The 13,958-nt window shown below is 42.0% G+C and overlaps 1 long non-coding RNA gene across 1 annotated transcript; it reads right to left on the reverse strand.

Moving 5' to 3' along the window:
• Positions 1 to 7,308: 7,308 nt before the first annotated feature.
• LOC144326718 (uncharacterized) lies at positions 7,309 to 12,740 on the reverse strand. Its single transcript, XR_013391696.1, has 4 exons — positions 12,396 to 12,740; positions 11,178 to 11,207; positions 10,474 to 10,611; positions 7,309 to 7,797 (listed from the first exon to the last, which is right to left on the reverse strand). It is a non-coding gene; the product is annotated as an uncharacterized LOC144326718 (long non-coding RNA).
• Between the last annotated feature and the right edge of the window lie 1,218 nt (positions 12,741 to 13,958).

A 13,958-nucleotide genomic window follows, 5' to 3' on the forward strand; every position in this document is an offset into this window, starting at 1 on the left:
GATAGATATAGATAGATAGATAGATGATAGATAGATAGATGATAGATAGATAGATAGATAGATGATAGATAGATAGATAGATAGATAGAGAGAGAGAGAGAGAGAGAGATAGATAGATAGATAGATGGATGATAGATAGATGATGATGATGATGATGATAGATAGGTAGAGATAGATAGATAGATAGATGATAGATGATAGATAGATAGATAGATATAGATAGATGATAGATAGATGATAGATAGATGATAGATAGATGATAGATGATAGATAGATAGATAGATAGATGATAGATAGATAGATAGATGATAGATAGATAGATAGATAGATAGATAGATAGATAGATAGGTAGGTAGGTAGATAGATAGATAGATAGATAGATAGATAGATAGATAGATGATATAGATAGCAAAGCAAGGAAAAGGCAGTAGAGAAGAAGAGGGAAGAGAAAAATGTTTAAAAGGGCATAAGAAGGGAGCCTTTTATTTTCATCTCTCAAAATTATACGTTCATCTGCTCACTATGACTATCTTTCAGCTCTATCATGAAACACATCACAAATTATTGTGAGAGGATTTACTTTGCTAATAATAGGGGGGAAAGTATACACACAAACATTTATCCCCTTTTGCTTATGAAGGATAATTATGAAAATGTTTCAGAACTCCTTGGTGTTATTTAGAATGGTGGCCCTATACGAACAGAGCAATATTTAGGAGGAAGATGTATATGCTTTGCCCATTTTCCTGGATGTTATCATATGAAATGAGCAATTTCAAGGATCAACATTAAAAAATAAAGCCAGATGTGACTGGATTCTCAGTGGTGGCGGTGGTGAAAGTGGCAGCATTTTTGCAACTAAAAAAGAGAAAACAATAAAATGCATATAGATGCAGATGTTTATTTCTATGGGGAAAACATTAATATCCAAGCTCATGCATTTAGAATTTCAAATCTGCTGATTAGCTATGTCAGAGATGGCCAGAATTATCATTTGGACTTTATTTCTTACATAATGGCAAAAGAGCATGGCTATTACCTGCCTTCAACACATGAATGCCTATGGAGCAGTATTTAGCAACTCCTTTTCTTTTTCATATCTCACAACGTTCTGGAAATGGGGGCAGATTGATTTGAGGATATCACATCCCAGCCACCTGGCTCTCATACCACCTGGGGAACTGAGACATGGTCACAGAAGAGTGTACTAGTCTGCTTGCACCTACCGTTCCTTTGTTTGAGGTTTTGTTGCTCCTAGATAAGAGACTAATCATTTGCTGGGGGGCCACTAGGGGGCGCATCGGAAGATGGCTGACAATAACATCTCTCCGACCCACACGAGGTAATTTGGAGGCCATGATGGGGGTAATTAGCCTCCTTAACCCCCCCCAAGATGGTGGGGGGGACTGCCTTGCCTGCTGTGCCCTATACCACCCCCGAATTTGTGGGAGTGGGGGCACTAGGCACAAAGCCCTCCTGTGGGATTCCGGCACTCCTGGACGCCGTCCCTGATCCGTGCCACTAGCTGCAAGAACTTCAAAAGAAACAATTTGGATGAAGCTAATTGCACATATTTCAACGAAGAAGGGGGAGTAAAGACTGCTGACAGAAGAGATCTCTGATAAAACAAGACAAGAATAAATCATGAGAAGATACGCTAAGACACGGTATGGCAAATGACTGATGGGGGAGGGGGGAAAACTTTCCTTTCTTTTCTTATGTGATTAAACAAGAATCCCCTCCCCTCACGAGTCATAAATGTCGTTTTAAGGACTTAAGTTGTGGATTTAAGACTGTGTGGAGATAAACTTTCGAACCAAAGCATGTTTTAAGAAGAGCCTGGAATGTACAAGAGCTCTGGAATGACGCAGTTAAAATTGCCGTCGCCATATTGGGAAGTTCTGTCGGAGGTTTTGAGTCTGGGAAGAGAAATAGAGAAATAGAGCTGCTTCTATACTGTGGGTGAAACTCCTCAGAGGGACTCAAGAGCGACAGTTTTGCGAGATAATGATGGAAAGAGCGATGTTATCTATGAAGGTGATGATATATGAAAACCATCTCGATTTGAGGATTGGAAGAACGGAAAAATTCACACAGGATTAATATTGGTGTTTATCGGCTTAAGGAGACTATCAGAAGAGATCATAAAGAAAAAAGAGAAAATATATGAACAAGATGTGATGTGGAAACAGCAAGATAAGACTGGATAGAATTATGAACTTTGTTTGGACTGATTTGGTCTGATTTGGACATTAATGCAGTAGCAAGAAGATGATCAGAATCCCCCTTCGGATCTTGAAATATGGGTCCCCCCAACAAAATTTAAAATTCGGCTTTCTAATTCGGAATTTATGTGATGTGATTTAATTTGATTTGATTGGCCGGTTAATTTTTTTTTCTTTTTTCAAAAAAGAGACTAATCATTTGCTAGGCTTAGCAAACAGCCTCCATAAGTTCCCTGGGATCTCCCATAGCTTCCTTAGGTAGGGTGGGGTTTAAGGCAGAAGAGTGTTTAGTATAAGCTGAGGCCACATAGGTTTATGAAACAAGAAGTTAGTTTACTAAGATGGAAAAATATAAGACAGGCAACTGTCCTCCCCAAAAAAAGATTTAATTAATTAATTAATTGAACTTACTAGCCGCTTGTCATTCAAAGGTTTCCAAACGGCTTACAGCCACACACACACACACACACACATGCAATATCCAAAAATTTCAGAATCCCAAAATATTCCCTTTCGAGCAAAAACAAGCCAAAATCGGAGAAACTCCATCTTTTGTTCCTGGCCTACACAGACCTTTAAACTCGACAGACTCTCACTAGTATTCCTACTCATGAGTAATAATAATAATAATAATAATTTCTTATTTATACCCCGCCCATCTGGCCCGGCCTCCCTAGCCACTCTGGACTGCTTCCAACAAAATATTAAAATACAGTAATGCATCAAACATTAAAAGCTTCCCTAAACAGGGCTGCCTTCAGATGTCTTCTAAAAGTCTGGTAGTTGTTCTCATTGACATCTGATGGGAGGGCATTCCACAGGGAGGGCACCACTACCGAGAAGGCCCTCTGCCTGGTTCCCTGTAACTTGGCTTCTCGCAGTGAGGGAACCGCCAGAAGGCCCTCGGCGCTTAACCCCAGAGGTCAGAATAGAAAATGCAGTGTGGTGGGGCAGGCCGCCCCGGATTTCACCACTGAGGGGGGTGACAAAATGCCAGGCGGCACTCACCGCGGGGCCTGCAGCGTGCCTGAGCCACGCGTCTTTCCTGGGAGTGACACGGTGGCTTGGGCACCTGCAGGCTCCACACTGCCCCAGTCTGCCTGCCGCCTCCCCCTCAGCTATAGGGCAGCTGAGTGGGAGGAGGCAGGCAGACTCCTTGGAGGCCCCACAGAGCATCCTGCCCCAGCTCGCCCCGCCCCAGGCGCCCAATTGGCTTGCTCTGCCACTGGATATAGGACCCGCCCCCCTGTCAATCACAGATCCCTGCCTCAGGTTGCATGTTTGTATGGTTCTTTTAAATCTGTCACCCTCAGATGAGGGATGTGAAGTCCTGTGCTTCAGCAATGATGGTTGCCTTTGTCTTGATGTTTGGAATCTTGAGGCACTTACTGGGACTCCAAGCCATCCCCATAACCCCATCACAGACTGCAAGAAGACATGCAAGCAATACATTCATTATCAATACAGTTGAGGGCAGTAAAGACTCATTTCTTCGCAACCGTCAAAACATTATGGGCAAAAGAAGATGGCAGCTGCCAGTCTGCTACCACTATTGAGGGGGAAAGGCAACCAATGGAGTGGAAATGATGAAACAGGAAATTATGACAACTTTTCAAAGTTCTGGCTCCCCATTAAGAGATATGCTCCTAATATGCATATGTGGACAACATTCCATGCACACAGTTTAGAATATGGTTCTATTTTACAGCTGAGGAACACTGATGCACAGCAGTAGGTAATAGTCACAGATCAGTCAATGAACCCATGCCATAAAAGTAGACATGTTAAAAATTAAATGACCTAAGAGTGCTTTCCCCAAAACCTCTGAGCAAACATGGCATCTCCCACCCACATTTATGAGTAATGAGCAGAGTTTACAGAGTGATGGCATAAGCCCAAGCACCCTTTCCTTTAGAAATTAAGTACTGACCTCACCTCTGCTGCCAAGCAACTAGAAACAGAGAACACATACATTTCTCACCATTGAACAAGTCCACTCAAAAGCACTCAAAAAGCAAGTTGCCTCTGACAATATACTTAGCTCAGCGTTTTCATTACAAAGGTTGAGGACCTCTGTTTACACACACACACACACACACACACACACACACACACACACAACTTCTCATTTCCTTTTCACTCTCCTCATTTCCTTTATTCCAGCAGCACCGTTAATATTTATTTTTTTTAAAAAAATAATAATCTCATTTCAAAGCACATTACCACCACAGTGGAAGAAAGCACTTTTTGTTTTCAGTGTTCATCATTAACTGATGTGGTATGTTAAGGGAATGAGTAAGGGCCCAACCTCCTCCTATTCCCCCACTTTTTTATGACTGGAAGGTTTCATGTTGCTCACCAGTGGTCATTGCAATGTTCCCAATGAAAGCAGAGACTTGTCCTCTGCTTAGTGGGCTTAAGCTACAGGAGGGTAGATTTCAGTTGAAAATTAGGAGAACCTTCTTTACTGTTAAGAGCATTTCAGCTATGGAGCCAGTTACTTGTGGGACTGGTAATCTGCCTCATCAGAAGCCTTCAAGTAGAGGCTGACAAGGCATCATTTTGGGAGGTTCTAGCTCTTGATTCCCTCCATTGATCAGAGGGTTGGACTAGATAGCCTACAAAAGGGATGAGGAAATGTGTGCCTCCCATTTCAAAACTTGAGTGTCTCTAGCAACTGACACATTTACAGAGTGTTTGAGTAGAGGTCTGTGCCACAGGGGCTGTTGAGGAGAGGCCTTATAGGCTTTCCTCTTGCTGAGGAGAGATCTTGCAGGTTTCCTTCTTGCCTGCTACCATCTCCTCCCTCCCCATTTTAGGAGGGGAAAGGGGGGATGGGCAATGGTGGGGTGCAGACCCCAATTTGAGGATGAGTTTGTTGTGGTGGAGAACTGTGTTCACATTGGAATGAGACCACTTTTAAGTCAGGCAGGTGCATTTGCATATTAGAGCTCCCTCCATCAGATAATCTCTCCTATTCCTGACCAAGTATCTGGTTGCGTTTTGGACCCTATGACACAAGAGGATGTTATTCCATGTGCAAATGGTGTGTGTGTGTGTGTGTGTGAAGTTACTCTGGAGCTTCACAAATGGTTTATCATGGGGATAAATCTCTGTGTGGTTTCACTGCCCACATATGTGGTTTCATTTTGTCAGACGAGCCATTTCCCCACCCGCCAACAGCAATATCACTTGACTAGGAAAAAGTATACACAGAAGAATGTATGAATGTATTACGTGCCAGTTTTTCCACATACACATATTCTTCATATATGAAATAAGTTATACAGGGTTCGGTGGGTTTACTCCAAAGAACTTGCCATTTTGTCCTGCACTGTAGCACAGTGCCATCCCCATCTCCATGAAGCTGACTGTTTTAAGGACTTTTTTTAAGGTAGGCAAATGTCCCCATAATATATCATTCTGCCCTTCAATCCCTGTAACATGAATTAATTTTGTCTGTTGTACTGGTGGGAGGCTGCTGGTTTCTTTGTATGCTAGCTACAGATATGAAACTGCTCCATGATTATAAATGGAGGGTATTGATCCGGGTGTGCAAAGGGATATTATCCAGAAAAATGAACGTGGCAGGCTTTGCAGGTCAGAGAGCTTTGTGTGAACTAAAGTTTCACCAATCACTGGTTCAAGAAACATTTCATATAGGCTCTAAAATTTCTTTGACCATCATTACCAGATAATATGAGCTGAAATTGTTCTTGACCCTTGTATCACTTACATACAAACCTCAGCAATGACAGTTAGGAAAAATGATTCAAGGAGATAGAATAGAGAAAACCCCAGTGTACAAGTATATTCACCATGGGACCATAGCTGAACATTCCATCTCAAAATAATAATAAAAACCAAGAATTGCACAAAATAAATTTATTTGAATATGTTATATACCTACAAAACTTTCATAAATACATTTTTGTTGGCCTGGTTCGCAAATATTATGCAATACTTTATAAATAAAATTATAAATAATTTTGCAAAGAACAATAATACTATATATAAATTACCTGCATTCCTGTGTAGATATTTTTTAGTTTTGCAATCCTCAACTTTCAGCTAGAATTGAAGTATAAATGGCTAGACAACCAGGGACAATCATCTTTAAAAAGTGCTTATAACTCAGTTAAAAGCAGCATGTAACATAAGAGGGTCTATAACTTACGGCTTCACCAGGGCCCAAAATATTTCTCACAATCCCATTTGAAAGAAGTCTCTAGCCTATGTTGAGTGTTAACTTCCAGAGGAGCTGTGGTCATTAAAAGAAACGGAGGATCTATGTCTTAACTGACAGCCCAGTTCCTGTGGAATAAACATCAAAAAGGAAATCTCACAAGATTTGAGATGTGTTCGGTGGGAGCTAGTCTTTTAGGGCAAATGGGGCACTGCCCCACAAAGCTCAGCCTGCCCTCAGCAAGCCCCTACCCAATAGCTGCCACCTTCCTACTTACAACCAGCCCAGAGTAGCACCCTCCAGCTTCCTCCTCTTTAGACTCTGATGCCCTTGTAGAACTCAGCAGGGAGGAGGCTGGGAACAAAGATAGAATTAGCTGGTTCTGCATCTGATTGGCTCTGGTTCCATCCAATCCAATGTCCCCTGCCTTCTCTCCTACCGATCCCAAAGGGCACCAGTCTTCACTGGATGGATTTCTGGTGCCATTTGCCCATAATCCATGAGTCCCAAACCCAACAGTTGGGAGACACATCAGACAAAGACAAAATTTGGAGCACACTTTCTTTCTTTATCCCCATTTCCCCTGTTTTTGTTTTTGTTTATTATATTGGTATTGCTTGATCATTTATAATTTGGGGAGGGTGGGTGTATTTTTAGGTGGTGAAGGGAGGATGGCAGGGAGTATAAAGCAGGGAAATGTCTGGGGGATTTGTTGTGTGCTGAAATTTGCGGAAATATCAATTAAATATTGAATAACATAATAATAATATAATAATTTATTATTTATACCCCGCCCATATGGCTGGGTTTCCCCAGCCACTCTGGGCAGCTTCCAACCGAATATTAAAAACAATACAGCGCCAGACATTAAAAACTTTCCTAAACAGTTGTCTTCAGTTGTCTTTTAAAAGTAAGATAGTTGTTTATTGCCTTGACATCTGCTGGGAGGGCATTCCACAGGGCAGACGCCACTACCGAGAAGGCCCTGTGCAAAATGAGGTCATAAGTAGTAGTATTTCTAGAATGATTTCATGTACAGAAATAAATATGTATTACAATTCGATAATGTTAAATAATATATTAAATAAATAAATAAATAGTTTCATCTTTGACACACTGTTATAAGTTAACAAGCAAATTGAATCCCTTTTCTTCTTCTTCTTCTTCCATAATACATACTGATGAGAGTCCTGGTTTGTTCAACACACTTGATTAGTCAAAGAGATCCTCTTGAACAGCAGAGCAAACGATCCTTTGCACGGTCCAAGTTCACAGCGTTGCTTTTTTGGGTCGCAAATGCCTGTGCAAGGTTTTCAGAAAGCGATCAAGGTGTTCTAAGAGTTTGTCAACACTTTTGCGTGGTGCTGTACAATTCTCATTCTTCTCCTGTGGGGCAAAAATTTGCATTGAAAAATTAGATTGTTTGCGGCTTGCTTTCAGTCAGGGGCTTTAGGTTGCCAATGGGTCATTGAGAAATCACAAACAAGTCATGGGCAATTATTAAAAATAATACATGTCAAATTATTTCTGAAAAGGAAAACTAGGATTGAATGGGGTAAAAATACTGGGTTGGCATTTTTCTGTTAATTCATTTTTATTAATTTTCCAATAAAAAATATCCAATTAACATATCAAATTAGGGTTGGCATTTTTATGCCCATGATGGGTGGAAAACTGTGGAAAACCTTCACATATGAGGGGTGCCAATCTCACAATAAACACTTGTCTGGAACCACCCAGAGTGCAGTGTGAGGAAATATTATCTTCCACAGGGCAGATATGTTGAGTATGGTGTCCCATGATTCCTGATTTAGGTGGAAGTTGGCATCTCTTGTATCACTAACTTATCAGGCTATTTATTACTGACCACACACATGTGACTAATCCAGGGACAGTCAAATTGGTGCCCTGCCAACACTGTTGAATTCAATTCTCATCAGTCCCAACCATCATGGCCAGTGGTCAGGAATGGTGGGAGTTGTAGTCCAACAACATCTGGACAGCACCATGTTGGCCACTCCTGAAGCATTTTGTCAACTGATTGCATTAACCCAACATATCAATATTTCTAATGAAGATAACCTTCACCACCAGAAGTTCCTTTAGGCTGCAGTCCTAAATTTAGTTCTGTACACGCAAAGGATTACTTTGTTAGGCATGGTAGCAGATGACCAGTGACAATGAAATGCAAATTCAAAAGGCATTTTAAGGATGCCAGGGATTTAACGTAGGACCATCTGCATGCAGAGCAAATGCTCTACCACTAAGCTGCAGACCCTCCCCAAATCAGTCATCTTCATGACCATCAAGTATCTTAATGACCATCAAAATACAACCAGTGGAACTTATCTGTTACAGCTCCATCATGGTTTATTTCCAAAGATGGGAATTGAAATTAATACTCTGGGAATATGCACTTGACCTACAAAGTCAGCTGCTTCTCCCTCAATGCTCTTTCCTAATGTGATTGCTGTATCAACATTGGATCCTTACCAACAACCTAAGAAGGAAGCTCTGCTCCACCAAATGATATGTGCCCCATTCTCTCAACAAGAGGTCTGCATGCAGAATTTAACTTCTGTATGTGCACCTGTGGTGACTGAAGACAGGGTACCGGAGCTCAGAAAGCACATCTATGTTCACACCACATGGATCTTCCAGGCCTATTGAAGGAAGCATCCTTTTGATGCAAGTGGTAATATTCTGGAGTTGCTAGTTCTTGCATATGACTAGGGTTGAACCAGGTCTGTATTTTAAGCATAAGGTAAAGGTAAAGGTACCCCTGCCCATACGGGCCAGTCTTGACAGACTCTAGGGTTGTGCGCCCATCTCACTCTATAGGCCGGGGGCCAGCGCTGTCCGCAGACACTTCCGGGTCACGTGGCCAGCGTGACAAGCTGCATCTGGCGAGCCAGCGCAGCACACGGAACGCCGTTTACCTTCCCGCCAGTAAGCGGTCCCTATTTATCTACTTGCACCCGGGGGTGCTTTCGAACTGCTAGGTTGGCAGGCGCTGGGACCGAGCAACGGGAGCGCACCCCGCCACGGGGATTCGAACCGCCGACCTTTCGATCAGCAAGTCCTAGGCACTGAGGCTTTAACCCACAGCGCCACCCGCGTCCCAACCAGGTCTGTATTTTAAGCATATATACCACAATTTCCCACTTTGTGATAATTTTCCTGGTCCTCCAGCCACATTACTAAATCCTAACAGTAGAGAGCTGAACCTTATTCTTATATGGAACAGTTCTACCAGAAGTTTCACTGACAGAGTGGTTCATAGGATTGAGGACCCAGATCCCAAGGTGGCATGAGAAGACAACCTATCCAGTTTGTATGTGATGGCAGCTGATATTTAATGGGATCTGTCCCACTCGTGACCAGGGCTGCATCAACACTCCGCACACCTCCTGCTCCAAGTCTCTGCACAGCTCAGATGTTCACATGAGGGTTCCCTCCACCCCCAGAGCAGCACATGCGTTAGATGGATTTGTAGCCATTCTCGGGAATGCCTGAGGACTATCAGAGTGGTTCCAGATCCCCAGCTATAGTCCACAACTGCAACCAATATTTTAACATTACTGTTAAAATGCAGTCAGGGCAATCTTAATGGGAATTTAGAGAATTACAGTGGGATTTGGGAGAGGTTATATGTTAATAAAAATAATATATTTTTTTACCCTGCCCACCTGACTGAGTTGCCCCCTCCACTCTGGGCAGGGCAGCGTTAAATAGATCAGAGCTGGTCAGCTCTGATACACTACACAAACTTAGAATGTTGAATTTGCTACTGCCGCACAAACACCTGTTTATAACCACTGCAAATAAGATAGCACCTCATGATTTGGCTGCCTTTGATACAACAGTGCTTCACCATCATAGCTAAGGCTCTGGATTTTGTGGCTTTTGGTTATTATAGGCCCTACAGCAATATGGATCCATCAGGATGTACAAATAGGGACAAACTGGAGCTAAACTAAAGCAACTTTGTAAGGTTTCTGTAAGGGTAAATATGTTCCAATATACTGTTGCTGAAAACTTAACTAAAATAGCTTTACTTACCTCATTTTTTGGCAAATCTTTTTTTAAGTGCTTAAGGTTTCTGCGCAAGTTGTCAATGTCCACGTTGTCATCAGTTTCAGCCCTCACTAATTCCAATGAGTTGATAAATACATCCAAATTATCCTTTACACAAAATTCCTGAAATGAGAGTATGTGAGGAATTATGTAGCCTTCTGTAGAATAACATACTATATGCCAAAGTTATTTAAGACCAGACACAATTCAGTATTCTTGCACAATTCCCATTTACATATTTCTAAGAGCCTTCCACAGAAGAACTTTCAGGAAAGTCATGCCTACTCTTTTAAGGAGTAGTATTTGTTCTGAATATATATCTTTTCCTGACCCAGGCTTAGAATGCCATGTTGATATCCATAAATGATAGACATTTCATTAGGTGAATGTTCTGTACCTCACAAGCCGTTTTAAGACCACTCACAATAAGTGGGAACTAACTTTGGCAGGATCATGCTTTACCATTTTAAGGGAAATCCATTATTTTGAAAGATAGGTCCCCATTTGAAAATAACCCACTTCCAAGGATGTCTTTTAAGCCAGGACATCCTAATGTCGTACCCATGTTCCCTCCTTTTCAATATGCCAATTGCTTTACACACCAAAAGTGCTTCTTCTAGCAACCCATACCCAATATTTGAAATGATTCAACATTTTAAATAAATAATAATCATGTTTTAATTTCTTACCCGGAAGTTTTCTGGGACAAGTAGTGATGTCTGTAAATATTAAATGACAAAATGTAGTTAAGTAGTGGCCGTGTGAAAGTCAAAGTACATGTTCAATTAGACAAGGTTAAAAATTAGATATGCCCTTTGCTTGCCCCCCCCTATCTTCAAGGGTTGCCTCAACCTTAGGAACACATCAAGGCAGAGGATTACAAGAGGCTCAGCAAGTGGCAAGGGCCCATTCTTGACTGGAAGAGGAGAATTCTATGTAACTTTTCATGTCTTATTATCCTAACCCATGGGTAGGCAAACTAAGGTCTGGGGGCCGGATCCGGCCCAATCACCTTCTCAATCCGGCCCGCGGACGGTCTGGGAATCAGCGTGTTTTTACATGAGTAGAATGTGTCCTTTTATTTAAAATGCATCTTTATTTGTGGGGCATAGGAATTTATTCATCCCCCCTCAAAAAAAAATATAGTCCAGCCACCCACAAAGTCTGAGGGACAGTGGACTGGCCCCCTGCTGAAAAAGTTTGCTGACCACCGGACCTAACCTATCCCTGTGGCATTTTAGAAAGGATGCAGCTTCATGGGATCTCTGAATACTGCACCTCTGAAGACACTATTTCTGAATGTACACATGGAAAGGCTCAGTAGCACAGCCTGGGTAGTTCAGTTAGTTTGAGTTTGGTGCTGATAATGGCAAGGTTCAATCCGCGTATGGGACAGCTGCATACGTTGGACTAGATGATCCTCAGGATCTCTTCCAAGTCTACAATTCTATGATTCTATGATCTGCTTTGTATGCAGAAGGTCCCATATTCAACTCCCAGCATCCCTAACCCTGTCTGAAACCTGGAAAGCCATTGCCAGTCAGTGCAATGACTCAGAATACTGAGCTAGGTGGACCAATGGTCTGAATCACATTATGACAGCTTCCCATAACATAACATAACAAGAGGAGTTTCCTATGTACCTATTAACTTTTAATCAGGTAGGCCCTAAATTCCATTGAGCCTGTGCCGGGGAAAAGTGCAGGGTTCCAAAGACACATTTCCACATGTAAATCTTCTATAATTTCCTTTACTTTCTCATGTGCCCGCCACTGCAAGTCCAATTCATTCAGAAAGGCTTGGTTTTATACGCATGTTTACTCAGAATCAAGGTTCACTGAATTTAGTGGAGCTGAGGAGGTCTTTCGTAAATAAGCATGCAAAGGATGGCAGGTTTAGTTTCTTACCATGGCTGGATCCTTGGGTATCACTTTGGTCTGCAAATAGCAAAATACAAAACGAGGTTACCTGGTGGAAACGCATTCTTTCATGATCAAATGTTTTAAAGTTCAGTCAAACATTAGTTAACTTTGCTTTACAGTTATAGCATACCCTTCGTGTCAAATCTTTCAGACGATTCTGTGTTTCTATAAGCCCCTCTATACCGGTAAGTTCTTTTCTCGCAGTCGGATTGTGTGCTGGTCTGCAATTGATGTAGGCTCCAAGGCAAAGGATGATCAAACAGTGGGGCAGCATTGTGGTGATAGCAGTGTGCTTCAGTTTCCTTGTTCTGAACCTGGTAAGACTTTGATGCTCTTATATATACACATGAAGCTAAAGGAAATGATTAATATCTCACCACAAAAGTCAAGCATACCCAACGGAGGTGGAGGGGTGGGAAATTACCTTGAATAATGGAATCTCCTAGCTGCTTATCTGATGCTCGGGTGCATATGATTTGTTGTGAAGAATGCTTGAATTTTAAAGGGAAATGTATACATATATGGGCACAGAGATAAGCACTTTTAAGTTCAATTGATTTTAGTGACGAATTAAGCATGCAATAGTACATAAGAACATAAGAAGAGCCTGTTGGATCTGCCCAATGGCCCATCTTGTCCAGCATCCTGGTCTCACAATGCCAACCAAATGCCTGCAAGAAACTCATAAGCCAGACCTGAGCACAAGAGTGTTCTCCCTTCCTACAGTTTCTAGCAACAGATACAGTGGTACCTCAGGTTAAGAACTTAATTCGTTCTGGAGGTCCATTCTTAACCTGAAACTGTTCTTAACCTGAGGTACCACTTTAGCTAATGGGGTCTCCCACTGCCACCGTGCGATTTCTGTTCTCATCCTGAGGTAAAGTTCTTAACCTGAGGTACTATTTCTGGGTTAGCGGAGTCTGTAACCTCAAGCGACTGTAACCCGAGGTACCACTGTATTCAGAAGCATCTAACCATGGAGGCAGAACATAGCTAACCATTGATACCCTTATCTTCCATGGAATGGTCTAACTCTCTTTTAAAACTATCTGAGTTGCTTGCCATCACTGCTTCCTGTGGGAGCAAGTTCCATACTTTAACTTACTATCTGCCCTGAATCTTCCAGCTTTTCAGCTTCCTTGTATTTTCATAAGTTCCGGTGTTATTAAAAGAGGAGAAGAACATTTCTCTCTCCACTTTCTCCATGCCATGCATCCTTTTTATAAACTTTTATCTTGTCACCTCTAACTCACCAAAAATGATCAAGGGCATGGAGCAACTCCACCATGAGGAAAAGGTTGCAGCATTTTTACAAAAAAGCTGAAAGGCTTCAACCTTTCCTCAAAGGGAAGTTGCTCCATGCCATTGATCATTTTGCTTGCCCTTTTCTGGATGGTGTGCCCTGTGTCCTACTTTTACAATGGATAGTCCTCTCTTTGAAGGGCTCCTCTGAATGGCTGCCCAGCAAAAGGCCAATTATTAATAATAATACCCTGCCCATCTGCCTGGGTTTTCCCAGCCACTCTGGGCATCTTACAAGACACAAGA

The sequence above is a fragment of the Podarcis muralis genome, chromosome 2 (assembly GCF_964188315.1).
Source record: "Podarcis muralis chromosome 2, rPodMur119.hap1.1, whole genome shotgun sequence".
Taxonomy (NCBI): domain Eukaryota; kingdom Metazoa; phylum Chordata; class Lepidosauria; order Squamata; family Lacertidae; genus Podarcis; species Podarcis muralis.